Genomic DNA, 15,994 nt, shown 5'->3' with positions numbered 1-15,994 from the left:
AAATGCAACAATCTTAAGTTGAAATGAAAGTGTAAATCATCATCAAAACATAAACAATCTACACTAAGTAATCATCACTTAAAAAGCACTAAACTGCAACAATCTAGAGTGGAAATAAAAGTGTTAATCATCGTCAACATTTAAAATGCAGCAAAATGCAACAATCTAAAGTTAAAATAATTGTGTTAATTATCTTCAAAATATAAACAATCAACACTTTAAAAAAAAAAAAAAAGGAGACATAGTTAGATTAAATTCTGCATAATGCAAAACATGGTTTCGGCACACAATACAATACAACTGATATCAGAAACAAAAGTCATACAACCTCATACATAGTTAGATAATGAAACAAAAGTCATATAAATGTTGAATCATGAAAGTGATCACACTAATCCCTAACAGACCATGCAGCTTCACAATAGGGTCTGAAAGAGATCCATAACATAAAAAATACAACCCTATATATAAACGCAGAAGCAATCCATAAATGATCCAACACTCCGTAACCAATGACATGCACACCATAGCATAACATAAGGCAAGTCAAAAAGTAACCAAGGAAGGCTGTCAGCATCATGCTTCGTATGTAGGTACGATAACGACCAATCTTAACAGATGTTTTGACACTCATCCCAATTTAGGCAAAAGCCAAAAGAACCACAACGGTTGCAAAGATAAGGCCAAAGACAAACTGATACTCAAAATAACCAAACTTCAGCATAAATGCACCCGAAGCTGCCAAGGCGGCGAAAACAAACGGTCATAAGATTTGACACTTTTTGAAAATATCGTCCATAATGTTAACAATGTCTCCCGGATACTTTCGAGTCATATTGAATCCTGCAAAAGGATGAATATAACAAGATGTTTTATTAGATTGTCACTGAAGTTACCATCAAAATGAAGTAATATCATATCAATGATATACTTTTTTTTAAGAGTGCATCTACATCTGCAACAATACTAATTAGTAGAGTTTGATTATTGATGGCACGATTCTTTATTTTCACATTAAAAACCTTCCAATCAAAATGCAAGACCCAACAAACTAGTCCCTCCAACATTTATCCAATCAACCAATGGAAACTAATCAAATTTAAACTTAAAGAAATAGTACTAATATGCTTAGACAAAGGCTCAACTCAACCTTGATAAATACTCATTCCATAGAGTTTGTGTCATGTATTGAAATATTTCATTGAAAGGGAACTCCAAAATATTTTACAAAAATTAGAATGAAAAAACAATTTAAAATTGAAAAGAAAGTATGAATCATCATAAAAAATTAGACAATAACACTTAAAATACATAAAAATTCAACAATCTAAAGTTGAAATAAAAGTGCGAATCATCGTCAAAACTTAAAATATCAACACTTAAAATACAGTAAAACGCATCAATCTAAAGTTGAATGAAAGTGTGATTTATCATCAAAACCTAAACAATCTACACTAAGTAATCATCACTTAAAATTCAACAATTTAAAGTTGAAACAAAATTGTGAATCATCATCAAAATTTAAACAATGACATTTAAAATGTAGTGAAATGTAAAAGTAAAGTTAAAATAATTGTGTGAATCATCTTCAAAATCTAAACAATCAACACTTAAAATATGGTAAAATGCAACAATTTAAAGTGAAAATTAAATTTTTAATTATGAAGAAAATCTAAACAATCTGCACTAAACAATACACACTTAAAACATATATAATCATATTGTGAATTTATCAAATTCAATAAGTTAATCATATTATGTGAAATGATTTGTCTCCACTTCATGGTTGAGTTTATTTTCATGAAAATCGTGAAGTGAGAGTGTGTATTGAGTTTATCCTGAGAAGCTCACAAACAAGTGGATGAGTTAGGGTTTGAACCCTAATCGTGACGTCCAACCTTGCAATTTTGATATTTTTACCGTTGGAATTAAAACTTATAGTTCATCTAACCTATATTTTATTGTGTATTTTGACTTTTCCTCAAACACACTTCCCACCTCTTCCTTCATATAACGTCACTACGTAATACCTTCTTGAGATTTCTATTTAAATAAAGTTAAAGTAAATAATACCCTGCCTTAATCATTTATGAATCATACCTTGCATTATCCCTCGAACCCACAAAGTAAATTCTTTCTCTTTCGCCTCTCTAAGCAATGCATTGACATAAAATTGACGTACACCATCTTCTTTCACCAAGTTATCTGAAAAAATCTCAATAAATTGACGTGCAATTTATTGACATGCAATTATATTAAAGTGTCTACATATTTTTAGGTACCATGTACTAACATAACATTCGATCAAATAAACAATCAATACATAAAATTATGAGTCTTATTTATGAGACTTATATCTTTGGGTACCATGTAGCATATAAAAGCAAGGGGGCACTGGAAGACTTATCTATATTGTAGACGAAAAAAATATCTGAGCACATACATCTTATTGTTAATTTCAATTTTCAATTATGGATTGCATATGAATATTTATAGAATTTTGAAAACAAATTATGATATGTAGTTAGTCATAATAACCAAATTTAATCGGTTGTATTCCTCTAATCTATGATTTTTTTTTTTTATTGAATTGGTTGTATTCCTGTGTTATAAATATTTAAGAAAAATTAAAACAAAATTTTAACAATTAATTTCAATTTAAAAAAACGTTCTCTAAATAGATACAATAATAAAATGAACAACATAATTTATAAAATTCAAATTCAAAACAACTTAAAGAAACAATTACTTGTGATAACATAACGTGGCAAAGAGAAAAATGGTCAAAGTAAAATAACAATTTATGACTCGTGTTAGGGTCAACTCACAATCAAATTTCTCGCTTCAACTACATAGTTAAAGATATTGGTTTCTTACAAGCACACAATATCAAAACGAGATGAAAGAACACTCTACCGTTAAAAAAAATGAAAGAACACTTTTTGAAAAACAGAATTTTGGAGGAAGAATTAAAAAAAAAAATATGAAACACCGGGTAAGGGTAAGATTATGAAAATGAAAATTAGGGCGTGTTAGTGTTTGATTGAATATAAATTGAGAATAAAGAGTTGGGCTAGGAAAACAAGAATTTTAAAGTCTCACCATATAATGATGGGTAAGCTGCAAATAATTTAACTAGGACCAATACTTTTCACAAATTTAAAGTGAATTCTCTCCTAAACTATATAGAACAATGTTCAAAATGTATTTCCTAAAAAAATAATGATAAGTTAACCACCAAAAATATTGTCTAACACCATGTATTTATACGGATTAAGTATTCCTTGATTTGCTCTCTCTCTTAGTTATATTATTAACCAGTGTGTATACCCGTGTCGCACGGGAAAAATTATTTTTAAATTAAATTACAAATAAAACACTTTATACTTTATATATCAAAAGATTTTAATTAAATTTGAGCTAAGGTTTTAAAAGTTTGTTATAAATACGAAAAATAACACACAAAAATAAGAGAATTTTTTAAACTTCATGCTATATCTAAAATAAATTTCAATACTGATAGCACAAGATATGCTAGTGATAGAAACTCAACTCGTTATAACAAAAAAAATCATTTAGAATAATTAATTTTAAAATGCTAAATGACTTAATCATCGATAAACATTAATCAATGAAGTGTTCTATTTGCCATTAAAATAAAAAAAAAGAAGTGTTCTATTTTTTTATTATGTTCTTCTCAAAACTGAAAACTAACCCAAAATCTTTGATTAAGCCGTAAGAGACCAATAGTGATCTGATAAGTGTTTTATTTAGACTTTACAAAAATATCATTCGATACTTCACGATCATTGTCTGCAAGCTAATTTAAGCATATAAAACAACACCAACTAAAATACAAAACTGATCATCTCGGTGACTATGTTGACTACTTCCGCTTCACCATTATTGCTTTGATGTTATCCTCTAAAAAATAACTCAGTTTCATATTGATAGCTTCAAGCATTTGATTCTAATTGGTGATGCAATTGGCCATGGCTTTCCTTTTGGCTTTACCTTCATACATATGTAGTAAGATGTGCTGGTAGTTTTCTAATAAAAAAAGAAAACACAATAAGCAAGGATAATCTGTTTCTCAATAAAGTACGACTCAATTGAATCAAGCTCTTGCTATTCAACTCATTCAAGTACACATTGTAGATTACAAAGATAATTCGGTAAAGTTCGGCCAAAAAAATCACACCATATATTTTCCCTTGTTTCAATATCGATGGTTCAAATAAAAGAAGTAAGGTCAAAAAAACATGTTTTTAAAATATGAGACACCTAGGATGTAAAATAAGAAAAACATGTAAAGATTCACTAAGGTTGGAAAGTGTTGTGCTCAACATTGTTGATTCATAAATTTCATGGAAACATGAGTAAATTGGCACCCCTAGCCTAAAAATTAGAAAGTATGCATGATATAAATCAATTGATTGTTGTTTAGATTTACATCTTCCATTTAATATAACTAAGACCTAATCCATTTATTTGTAGCAATGGCTGCTCAAATACCATTAGAAATTGAATAGAAATACATATAAAGAAAAGATATAACAAACCAACACAACTACATAAGTGAAAAAGAAAATATTAAATGAACCAATTCAAAACAAAAAATTATTACCTTCATGAGTCAAAGATAATACCATAGTTTCCATCCCACAAATCATAAAACATTTTCAACCAATCAAGTAGTACCCAATAAGTAAAGAGGTTTTAAACTTATTTAGAAGACAAAAGAGCTATCAAACTTAACAATAGGATAGATCGATTGATATGTTGAAGATCAGGGTACGTAATTTTACTGGTAGTAATCGTTTGAAGATCAACATTAACTATTCAAGTTTAGTGTAAAAGCAGATGGAATTCAACTAATATTTGATTGTTGTTGTAAAACCATGTGTTCCTTCTACTGGCCATGAGTCATCATTACTACAATTCATGTATGTAGGCTTGGCTTTGTTCATAGTATCACAACACAACAATAGAAAGGGCTCATCTTATAATAATATCATTTCTCTTCATGCTAGAGAACAAAACCAAGTGAAAAATAGTACAACTAAAATGTATTGACATAGAATCATATATGGAGCTCGGGAAAAACATTTCATATTCAGGTACCGTTTGGCCCGACTTTTTTTCAGCTTTTGTACATTTTTAAAGAGAAGTTAGGCCAAACACAATATCAATAAAGTACCTTCGAAAAAAAGTATTTTTTTTAGAATGCATAAAATTGAATGGAATGAACTTTAACCAAAAGTTGTTGAATGCTACTTCAAAAAACTATTTCTTTGTAATTTATTTTACAAGCACTTCTCTTCAACTCACGCAGGCAACCTTATCTTTTATTTTTAATATTATATTTCAATTTGTTTTTTTCTTCCATTTAATTTTTTTGAACCAGTCCATATAATTTTTTTAAAGGAGGATCAATTTAATTTTATTATCTATTTTTGAAGGAATTTTATTATCTTTTTATCACTTATATATTTAATTTTAATATCGTTTAATTATCACAATCTTACAAATATTTTTATTCATGCTGTCATTGAATGACACCAATTATTTTTATTCCCTTTCTTCAAACTCACAAATACACACACACACGCATTAGCGTTTAAGTAATATTTTATGTATGTATGTCAGTTTTTTTTTTTGGTTACGCTAATGCGTACAATTATTATTTTTATAAAATTTTAATTTTAATTAAAAGTACTAATATAGATGCCTAAAAAAATTATACTTATATATATTTTACACATTTATATTGTAACAAACTATGCATATTTTTTTCTTATTAAAAAAACTAAACATATCTTTTTCAATGACACCAACAATATAACAAATTTAATATCATATAATATAAATTTTTATCTTTTTAAATGACACCAAAAATATGATATTCTTATAACAAAATTTGTTATACAATATAATTGGAAAAGAAAAAACAAACTATTCTCTAGCTTAGCTCAGTTGATATAGACAATGTATAAATATATGAAAGGTCGTGGGTTCGAACCCCGGACACCACCAAAAAAATAATAACTTTAGAGCTAAAAAAAAATAAAGAAACCAAACAACTTTAGTTTTTTCCTTAAAAAATTTTATTTTAACTTTGTTTTAAAATAGCTTTTAGATCGAAAAAAACCTGATCAAACGGTACCTCATTTGATCCTACAATTGATGGCTCTTCCTCATTCTATTATTCTTATAATTGTTATTTTCTTACCAAAGTAAAAAAGCCAAAGACAAACCTTTTTGTAAACATGTAGTAGAGCTGCTTCCGGACTTCTCAAGATGATGCCAAAATTGTGCTAAAAAGTAACAAAAGAATGAAGGAGACGATAAGAACTAAATTTAATTGAAAAATTGGCAGTAATCTTGAATTGCAAGATAACTTGACTACCTCAAATTAACAATTGCAAGATAAATTGACAGTTTACAAAATAATAACATAAGTTTTTTTTTTAAGGGAAAATAATAACATAAGTTAGCAATTTAGAATGAGGGAAATATGATGAAGAAGCTTCACGCAGCAACATGCTCTTCAAGTGGCCAAAATCATTACGAAACTTTCAAATTAACATGATAAGAATGTCTACGGTGTATGAACTTACAGGATTAATGTATGTCAAATCATTTATAAATTGGAGTGCTGTAAAATATTCATTAGCATACTTCAAATAAGATAAGGATCAATCTAAATGTGTGCTAATCATAAAAAAGCGGGGCACTTATGAGAGAAAAATGAAAAGAAAAAAAAAAAAAAAACTTTTTGTATTCTAAAGAAGAACAGGACCCGTTGAATAGAATATGGACCAAGGCGGCGTCTAGGGTGGAAGACCTTTATAGGATGCATGACCTCTTTTTTTTTTTTTTGGCTTAATTATCTTTTTGGTCCTCTAACTATTTATTTGGTATCGGATTGGTTCTCTAACTAAAAATTAATTTATTTCGGTCCTCTAAGTTTCTCACCGTTACTACATTTAGTCCTTACTGTTAGTTTTATTCAAATAAACGTTAGGGTTTGTGTTATGTGGGCACCTGACCTCCTGTTTCACACACACATATGAACCATAACAGTTATCAATAATATCTATCACTATTTAATCATAATATCTTAACAAGGAATATGACCAAAATGATACTAATAAATAAAGTTAGAGGACCCACATAACACAAACCTTAACGTTTATTTGAATAAAACTAACAGAAAGGACTAAATGTAGTAACGGTGAGAAACTTAGAGGACCGAAATAAATTAATTTTTAGTTAGAGGACTAATCCGATACCAATTAAATAGTTAGAGGACCAAAAAGGTAATTTAGCATTTTTTTTTTGACCTTCTCACATTTCCTAACCGTTAGATTGGTTAAACACACCAGAGATCAAATACACTTGATTATCTTTTCATTTGTCTTCTTCCCTCTCAACTCTCATGAGCTTTCATCTTTCTCTCATATTCCTCTCTGTTTATTCTCCCTTTGCCAACTACACTATTTCTTTGTTCCTTATAATATGAACACTGGGTTTGATCCAGATTTTCCAACCATCTAAATATCCATTTTTTCCTTCATTGTTCTACTCTTAATTGTTCAAAAAAGTAATACTCAGATCTGGAATAAATTTGGAAAAGAATGGTACTCAAATGCTAATCAATTTTCCTTCATTGTTCTACTCTTAATATTTCAAACAAGCCCAATAAATAAAATATTAAAACTTTCATATTCATCAAAGATAAAAAAAAAAAAAAACTGTAGATTTAATCAATTTTTTTGACAATTCCTTTTAAATGCTAATCAAATTGGAATTCAAATTCATCTTTCAATAATATCGATTTGGCTTTGTTTTGTTTTGATCGTTCAATAATTCTCTTTGGGGACATCCGAAGTTGAAATTGAAGCATTTTTTCTGCAAATTGAAATTAAATATAGCAGCAAATTTGTGTTCATGAAGTTTGAAAAGCAATCTCAAGTTATTTAAGTGAAATATAATCATGAGGAGCAAGCAACATGCAAGTACAAAAGGAGCAATTGGATTTATATTGTGATGGGGAAGGAGATGAAGATTTGGGTGTTCTTGTGGTTGCTGCAGTTGTTGTTGTTGGGTAAGAGAAAGAATGATTGCGATAGAGAGGAGAGAGAGAATGGGAAAGTGAAAATAAGACGAAAAAAATATTCAGTGTTGATGGTGTAAGTTAAGAATCATGGAACTTCATTATCCAATGGTTACCATCTATTTTGCCAAAAAAAAAAAAAAAAGTCAAGTCTCCTACGGTAGGAGACCTAAAGAGGACCAAAAGAGTGTAACTTCCAATCATTCTCAACAAATACCTAGTATTTTTTCAAATTTTTTTAAACGTATCGGAAGAGTGCAACTTTCAAGCCAAGTATTTAATTATTTAATTACAAAATTCGAAAACAAAATAAATAAATATACAATTAAAATATAATTAAAGAAATGTTAGCAATAATAGCAAGTTTAAAAGAAGTAAGCATTCTTAGAGGATGACAAATGGAAAATTTAGAAGCCTTTTTTTTTTTTGAATAAATTTAGAAGTCTTCTTAGATCTTGCTCTAGTCACTCGAATTTCAATGCCTACTAAATCATCTATGTTGCCTTCTTTGGTTATGCTTCATATCTCCTCGTAAGATATTTTTTATTCCTTTATGGTAAATTACATTACCTAATAAATAATGAGTTTAATTATAGTGCACTGACAGTGTAAAGACATATTACACACTCAACCAATAGCATTCTGCCACGTGATTTAATTTAAAATTGGTTAATTGAATAAAATTAATTATTTATTAAACTCTTTCACCGTCTTCTCTTCCGACGTTGTTTTTAGCCGTATTAGTGCATTGCTTGTGCATTCAAATTAACATTGCTTCTGTATTATAATTAATGGACGATTGCACCATCCAACAGGGTTCTACAATGAATATTTCTCCATTTTAATGGCCAATATATATCTCTAACCACACCTTCAATCAATTAGTTTTCATAAAAATGTAATTAGATTTGCAAAAATGATTCAAACAAATAATGAAGCAATAACGACCACCAGGTGTGGTGGAGGGTGTGTAACAGTATCGTTCACTGTTGGTTACCGTCAACGTGAGAAGGATGTCACTATCTATGCTTTTTGTTACAAAAAAAAAAAAACAAATTGAAATGAGAAAATAACATGGCACAATGCTATTGGTTGAGTGTGTAATATGTCTTTACACTGTCAGTGCACTATAATTAAACTCATAAATAAATTCAATATAACATATAAAATTTAGGCATTTCTTCCAAAATTATTTTTCAGTTCATAAAATATCAACGTAAGATCTAATGGATCCAGAGATGGAGTTAACTATTAACGAATATATATTTTAATTCCAAGGAAACAAATATCAAGTCGTTGTAGTATAGTGGTAAGTATTCCCGCCTGTCACGCAAGTGACCCGGGTTCGATCCCCGGCAACGGCGTTTTTTGTTTTTATATATATTTTGTTACCTTTTCTTTCTTGTATTTAATTCGTTTTACGTTGGAGCAAAGCATTTTTGACAATTATACAATTGTTTTTTGGACGTTTACAATTATACAATTTTTGTTTGGCTTAAACAAGTAAAAACAAAAGGTTTTGTCTTTTTGATGGAACAAAAGGATTATGAAATAAACACAAAATGTTTGATCACTAACCCCAACATATTTTTTTCTTCATTAGTGATCAAACTCCTTATCATGTGTTTTTTTTTAGAGGACCTTATCATGTCCTTACCCAATTATTTCATCACATTATTAGTCAATATGTTTTTATCTGATGCCTTTGAAGTAATTTAAATATTATACGCTTCTTTAAAAAATATTAAACATTATATGCTATATATAAGGTGAATCAAACGTATTTGGCATGAATAACTTGCACCAAAATAAAAAACTTCATGACCTTGCAGTCAAAGAAAACTAACTTCATGACCTTTCATTTATTTTACTTCATATTATATCAGTAGTCTTATCATAAAAAATATGTTGTATTTACGTATAGTTTATTACTATATATATTAGTAGTCTTATCATAAAAAATATGTTATATTTACGTATAGTTTAATCTTGACATACATATTTTTTTTGTGAAAGAATCTTGACATACATGTTATTTTGCTCATTGTTACTTATGTACATGTTTTAATGGTATAAAAAAATGGCTTAATTGCACTTTTCCCCCCTATAGTTTGCCAATTGTGCAATTTTGCACCCCATTGTTTAAAACGAGCGATTTTGCCCCCTATAGTTTTCCCCCTTTCTGATTTTATGGTTCCCATGACATTTAGTGCTGATGTGTGTGTTATTTATCAATTAATGTGTGCCACGTGTGTAATTCCATTTTAAAAAAAAATAAAATAAATGGTATTTTTAAGATTAATTGATAAAAATACCATCATTTTCACGTGCCTCCTTCTCTCAAAATCTGAAAAATATCATTTTTTTTATTTTTTAAAAAATAGAATTACACACGTGGCACACATTAATTGATAAATAATAGACACATCACCACTAAATGTCATGAGAACCATAAAATCAAAAAGGGGGAAAACTATAGGTGGTAAAATCACTCGTTTTAAACAATGAGGTGCAAAATCGCACAATTGACAAACTATAAGGGGAAAAAGTGCAATTAAGCCTAAAAAAATATAAGGTCATGTTAAGTGCTAACAAATTTTCTAAAGACACCAATTAAAGAAGTCAAAAATAAAAATTAGGTATCGAAAAATAATTTTAAACTACTAAAAAGGGGGGGAATACACCATTTTTCAAAACAGTATCATTAGTATTTTCCAAATTTGGAGTATAACGTTTGAAAAAGTTATTATTTTTTAAAAATAAGTTTCTTAAATTTTAAAAAATAAATAATCATTTGCATCGAACCAAACCATTGAATTCAATTATTTGATTTGGTTCGGATTTCGTAAAAAATAATTAAAAAACAAAACAATTGACTATTTTTAATTGATCAAATTTTGTCTCTCAAATTTCAAAAATTAAAAAAGAGACGCAATAAATAAACCCACTATTCAAAAAAAAAAAAAAATAAATAAACCCGCTCAAAAATATGAACAAAGCTTAACCAACATACAATAGTGTCGCTAAAAAATAATAATCAAAATCATAAGACAATTTCAAAATGCTAATTCGCCACAAGACATAAGCTAGAAAATGCTTAACCACCATAATAAAGAAGCTAAATGGTGCTGTCTCATAACTCCTAACTCAACCGACAAAAATGTCGAAATTGTTAGGCCGGACATCTTGATCGGGGTTTGAACTCCAATACCTCCACTTTATGTGTGTGAGTTTATAATGACAAACTATGTAAAAAAATAAAAAAAAAAGCTAAATGGTGCTTAATCACTGTATATGCTAGAAAATATCAATATCAATCAACGTTTAAAATAAACCTTCAATTTAGTCCACAAACTATACAAATATTCTAAATAGTCCCTAAACTATACAAAACTCATTAATTTACCTTATAAAGTATATGAAAATCCATCAGTTTGATCTCCAAAATCTTAACATTAGAGACTAAATTGACGGATTTTATATAGTTTGAAGACTATTTGGTATATTTTTATAGTATAGGGATTAAATTGGTGAAAGGTATTTCCATGAGTTTGATTCAGTTGATAGGGATATTGTATAATATATACATGGGACAGGGTTCGAACCTCAAACATCAATTCTCCATATTTAAAATGTGTGAGCTCTGTCCACTAAATTATTTGACAAAAAAAAAAAACAGCGAGAGGTTGATAGTTCACATACTAAATTGATGGTTTATTCAATATTTTATCATGGACACAATTTAAAATGTCAATGAGACTTGTATGTTGATCGGCAAACACATAAATCAAAAAATGGAAAAACTTTCACTACACATATTTTTTAGAAAAGAAAGAAAAAGAGAAAAGAATGCAGCATAATCATTTTATTCCATAGGAAAGTCGGTATTTTCTCAAGAGAAAAATGTAAGAGAATGCTAAATTGTCTTACTTTTAAGGATATTGATTAAGGAAACAAAACAACTAAGTTTTCATAACTAAAAAGTGGTATAAATATGTTAAATTCTTAAAGATAAAATTTTTATTTATAAATTTTTTAACTAATGTTTCAGGGGCAAAGATTAGAAAGATCTAAAATTTATAAAAGTAAAAGTAAAAGTAAAAGATGGCTACTGCCTGATTGACGCAGTTTGTCTAAATTTGTCCCAACAGCATTTTTCAAGCGCATTGGATTCTTTGGTGACTGACGATGATGTTAAGAGACAAATTTATTCAAAAAAAATAAAAGCAAATATGTCGATTGAAACGATGCAATGATCATGACCCAAACAAGACGACAGCATCATTTGAGAAGAAATAATTGAGACAAAATGTGTGCTTATTTTAATTATTTTCAAAGTAACTTTAGTTCCTAGAACGTGCTCAATCAGCAATAAACCTTAGAAGAAACATGCTGGAAATTGTTTTAAAATCCAATAGACATAAAAAAGCTCCGAAATATGATATCGGTGGGGATCCAAGTAATCATACTCCCAACCCAACTCATTATGTTAGTCAAAAAACAAAACAATTAAAAAAACTCAACTCATTTTCCTGCACTGTTCCATCAAAATAAGATTTGATTCTTTGAAGTGTAACAAAAAATCAAAATATCCATGTTTCACTTGCTATCTTATCTTGATCCCATGATTCATATGTGATATACAAAGTATTATATTCCATTCCATCCATCAATATTCAATGAGTAAACAAATGCAAATTACATACATGGCTACTTGTTAATTAAACGACTTATCTTATGATAAAATTGACTATAATTAATATTAAAATGATCGAGTCGAGTGGCTAGTTGCATAACTTAAAGGTTTACTCCGAAGGCATAATAACATGATACAAACATGAGATTGATATACACTTTTATCATACTATAACTCATTGTTAGTTTGATGTTATTCTCCTGTTATGATCCATTGACAACACAAATAACCATATATAATTTAATTAATGTAATAGCTATAGAAATCATGTATCTTTTGAATCTAAACAGAAATCAATAACTTGCTAATGTATCTGTATATATATCAAAGGGGAGAATATTACAAGCATCTTAATTGATATTCATTTTTCATCTCCAGAAATAACATAAGCTTTGATTTGAACGCACAATTAGAAAAACTCTCACATATGTAACATTATAATATATATCACTTACCATGAAAATAAAGAGACATTGATCATTGTTCGTGGACAAGTACACTTTTCTTCCCTTTACCAGTCCTTCTCCTGCTGGTGGTACCGTCATGGCGGAGAGTACCATCGTTGAACATCAATGGCAACTCATTGGCATCTTCTCCGTCTTCTTCAGTGGCGATACGAATGCAAGAGCAACGATTTAAAGATGAAAAAAAAGCCATAGTGACACCGTTGATTAACCACATAGCTACTCCATCAAGCTTTCCACTGCAACCAGAAGAGCTTTGACTCGAAGTATTCGATGATGATCGGAAGTTGAAGAAACCACTGCAGGTGGAAGAGGTAGTGGCTGCCATATGGAAACAATTAGCTAGGTTCAAATGGACACACCAAAACTATACATAAAAGAAGTTTAAGAAGCTTAGTATATCTAATTAATGGACTCTAGGCTCTAGCTAAATTTAATTATTACTTTTATTGCTATTATTGCAACTTGTTTCCTGCTTCATTATTACCACTTGTTTTGGTGCACTATTAAAAATTAGAAAAATTGCACTTATATTTGTCTTTTTATTTTATTTTATTAATTTATCATTTTTATGATAATTGTGATGAATTATTGATTCACATAAACAAATTAGAGTAAGAGGTTCTTTTTATGATCATTGTGATGAATTATTAACAAAAAAAAATTGAGTAATCTCTTAATGATTGCCGGTGATGAATTATTAACATAAAAAATGTCATGATCGGGGATGGAGCTAGAAGGGGACCAACAGAGACCATGGTCCCCCTAGATTTTAATAATTTTTTTTTCTTCATATTTTTGTCACTATAGTTTTTGTTACTTTATGTGATCTTGTATAATAAACTTTTTTTACTCAATATATTTAGCCTTGTATACATAACTTTCAAACTTTAATTGCACCAATTCTTAACTACAATGCATGATATTGAATGAAATTTTTGGCTAGTTTTGTTTCTTACTTTTTTTTTGGTGAGTTGTTTTGTTTCTTACTTTACTTTGGATAGAATGGATAGGAAATGTTATTTTTTTACTAAAGGAAATGCTTTGTTTGGTTACTAATATATATTTTTTCACTTTTGAATATAACAACGCTCGAAGGAGTGGTCAATATTTATTTACCGGTTAAAAAGACTCTGTTCCATTCACATAACCATGACAAAGTGTTAGCACTAATTAGCAAAATAAGTAGAGATGACTAAAAATGACCATCATCTTCACATTGTATCTTTTCCTTTCCTTCAACTTAATCTATGCCTCTCGCCCTAAGGTCGAGTTTGACTCCACCTTTTCACCTCAAGGAGTAAGTACCTTAGCATTTTCAATCTATTTTGGTTGAAAAGCACACCATAACTAGAACCTCGCCGTGAAATTTGTCATGTTTTTCCCATCCAAGCATGTTTTGGCAGCAAAAGCAGTGTTGGATTATGAGGATTGCCATGGAGATCAGGAGAATATTAGAGGAATGTTTGATGAGAAGGACTCTTGCAGCTTATATCTATACTCAGAAAATCATATCATCCATGGAATGACAATCCATCACATGCATTTAGAATCCAAATAACTTAATAATATAAATAAATCAAAGTTATAAACAAGTAAAAAACATATTGTCCCTATAGTTTTATTTCGTTTATATATATGCTTTGTTTTAATTTTTTGTCTGTGTTTTGGCTTTAGCTGAATATAAACTTTTTCCTACTTCATATATATCTGGTTCACACCGTAGGTTACTCAGAAATAGTGGAACATGTGATTCTTCTGGAAGATATTCTTGTGTGAATCTCAATATTGATTGATGGTTAAACCTTTGTCAAATTCGGAAGACACTACTCACATTCACTGCCATAAGCACTCTATAATTAATATACATATTGACTTTAATTGACATAGTAACTAAATCCAACTTGCCCCTGCTTATGGATCATACTAATTTGTTTATGTTTTCGAGCCTTGTGCTCATTAGGACTAAGAAGTCTCTGATGTGGATAGCCACTGTCACTCAAAATCGAACTTTGTTTTTTACTTGACATGGATAATGCAAATGTGATTCTTTAACTCCTAAAACAAAAACAAACAGTGGGGTGTTAATTTCTTCAAAGCTAAAATGACTCAACTAGTTGATTTTAGGGCCAGAAAGGACAGTAAGAGCATCTCCGATCATAGCCACCTCTCTCCCTCTCCAAGACTCCATGGAGCACCAATTAGAAAGACCAGAGCAAATCCAGAGGTGCGGCAGCCATGTTGTACCTGTGTTTTAAGAACACTGAAAGAACAGTGTTGGAGATGGTCTACATACCACACTTTTTCAGTCAATCACAATCATAGACATGAAATTATAACAAATTCCCAATTCCTTTTTGTGTGGATGTTTTAGATGTATTTGCAATAAAATGATAGTCAAATGTATCATAAAAAGATAAATAATTTCATAAAAAACACCAATTAACTTTTTGCTTAGTTTGGGCAAAACAACCTTAAAATGACAAATAAAAAGGAATTGAGATATGGTGTGGCAGGCTGTATACGACCCTTTAAATGAGGGGAAATGAAAAGGGAAACTATTGAGCTTCAATGACTGTCAATATGCAGCAATATACAACATTTTTAGCGATAAGCCCTTATGTAGCAAGGAAATCATGCAACCAAGCAGCAACTGCTACTAACTAAACTATCAGCAGGGTTATGTAAGAATCTTATATGGATGGGATGTATTAA

Source organism: Medicago truncatula, chromosome 3 (assembly GCF_003473485.1).
Source record: "Medicago truncatula cultivar Jemalong A17 chromosome 3, MtrunA17r5.0-ANR, whole genome shotgun sequence".
Taxonomy (NCBI): Eukaryota; Viridiplantae; Streptophyta; class Magnoliopsida; order Fabales; family Fabaceae; genus Medicago; species Medicago truncatula.
The sequence above is the reverse complement of the archived record's forward strand: the minus strand, read 5'-3'. Positions refer to the sequence as shown.